Source organism: Myotis davidii, unplaced genomic scaffold, assembly GCF_000327345.1.
Source record: "Myotis davidii unplaced genomic scaffold, ASM32734v1 scaffold290, whole genome shotgun sequence".
NCBI classification, from domain to species: Eukaryota; Metazoa; Chordata; class Mammalia; order Chiroptera; family Vespertilionidae; genus Myotis; species Myotis davidii.
The window spans coordinates 5,893,222-5,895,692 of NW_006285049.1; positions in this window are offsets into that span (position 1 = coordinate 5,893,222).

Consider the following 2,471-nt stretch of genomic DNA (forward strand, 5'->3'; position numbering starts at 1 on the left):
AATTAACTTATTTTACAAAATTAAATTTTCAAATACTTATCACAGTTTAATTCTTTTTTTATTATTATTCATTTTAGGGAGGAAGATCTGTACTCAACCACTGAGCCATACTGACAAGGCTATCACAGTTTTTTTTCTTAACTCAAAACTAATAATAACTTCAGTAGCTTATCATCTACTTACTTCTGATGCTCCAGTGTCACTTCAAGCTCAACAGATGTTTTATTCTTATTCTCCCAGCTGCCCACGCTAGAAATGTCATGCTTTCCACTGACTCGTCCTTTCCCCTCATCTCCTACATTTCACTAGTGTCTGTGACCTGTGTGTTCTGTCTGTGAAGTCAGTGGTTCCTAAATTTGCTCAGACATGAGAAAACATATGAGGGCTTTGAAAATGCTAATTCTTGGTACTCAAACCTGAAGATTCAGTGGGTGTTGGAACTATATTCTGTTTAAAGCTTCCAGATAATTGTGATGCACAGTCACAGGGGAAACACTGCCCTTAAATCTGTCATTTCTGTTATTCACTCTATCCCTGTTGGGATTACTTTACTTAAAATTCCTATCTCCTACGTATCTCATTTAACAGCTTGCTAAAATTTTCTCTCCTACAACACTTACCCCTGTCTGTTTTGTTTGATCCTCTTCACTGATGTCTCATTTACTTTTTAAACCTTTTAATTGAGTTGTGGTTACTTTTTTCAGAGAGGTTGTATCTGGAAGGACAAAGGGAGATTTCTGGGTGGTTGATATCATTTTATTAACCCTGCTTGAATTCCTAGCTCAGGAAAATCACTTAGTCTCTTAAGTGAAGAAATCCACTAAAAGTTGAAGAGATCAATATCCTTCTGAATTCCAACAGATGAAAATAACAGAACTCAATTGACTCAATAAGGGAACAGGATTAATACCTGGTTGGTCAGAGCCTATTTATTTTCACCCAGTTCATCTATTATTCCTTCATTTATTTATCTTTCCTCTAATAAATATCAGGGGAGGGGGAAAGAGACAGGGAAATAAAAGATGGTCTTATGGCCATTCAGCACCTAAGGGCTGGAATCTACTCTCACTAGACAAACCCAGGTCCACCCATATGATTTTAAGACTCACTGGTAGAATAGGTCTTTACATATTATGGTTTTTATTGGTTTAGCAATAAATATGAAACAGGATTGGAATCTCCAGTCCAGTGTTTAGTTTGTCAGTACAAACTAACAGGTACACAGCTTAGGACTGGGTTTGTGAGCTTGTTCAAGCATCTTAACACAACTTTAAAACAAAAATATTTACAAGTGGATGGCAATATTTTTCCTTGTGATTATATTTATCCCAATGTTACTTTACTTCTAGCAAAGCATATTTGAAAATTTGAAAAAAAGCCTCCAGGTCACATACAAGGAAGACCAAGAAATTTCTCTTTCATATTTTGAATAAAGCAATCTTCCTTAAATCTTTTTTTTCCTTAGAGTTTTAATATTCATTCCTAACATATGGAGGAGCACTAGTTCCACTAGTAGTAGAACTATTTTATCATACTACTTAATTATATATGGTCACCAATGGTTCAAGTTAAAATGTATCTATGTGTATAATACTGCTGTGGCATTTATATTGTTCTCTAATTACTTCTTCCTTCATCTAAAAACACTAGAGACAGATATAGCAGGAAGATCTAAATTCAGAATACCAATGGCTATTAATTACATTCAAAGATGTCACAGAGATCCATATTTGCTAAACTATTCTAAGTCACCTAACACTACATTTGGAAGACAGAAGTAGATATTTAGTTCAAAATAACTAAAGCAGTGGTTCTCAACCTTCCTAGTGCTGTGGCCCTTTAATACAATTCCTCATGTTGTGGTGACCCCCAACCATAAAATTATTTTCGTTGCTACTGCATAACTGTAATTTTGCTACTGTTATGAATCGTAATGTAAATATCTGATATGCAGGATGTATTTTCATTGTTACAAATTGAACATAATTAAAGCATAGTGATTAATCACAAAAACAATATGTAATTATATATGTGTTTTCCGATGGTCTTAGGCGACCCCTGTGAAAGGGTCGTTCAACCCCCAAAGGGGTCGCGACCCACAGGTTGAGAACCGCTGAACTAACGTATAGTCACTCCTCTGTCAATGCCATAAAATTGAGAAATGGTTTAAATAAGTAAATAATCTTTTCAATAGCATTGAATCAACTACCACATACATTTAAATTTCCCCAAATTTTCCCTGGCCAGTGTGGTTCAGTTGGTTGGAGTGGCATCCTGTGCACAAAAAAGGTGGCAGGTTCAATTCTGGTCAGGACACACACCCATGTTGCAGGTTTGATCCCCAGTTGGGGCGTGAGTGGGAGGCAGCAAATTGATGTTTCTCACTCACGCGGATCTCTCTCTCTCTCTCTCTCTCTCTCTCTCTCTTTTCCTACCACCCCCTTTCTTCTTTCTCTCTAAAATCAATGCAA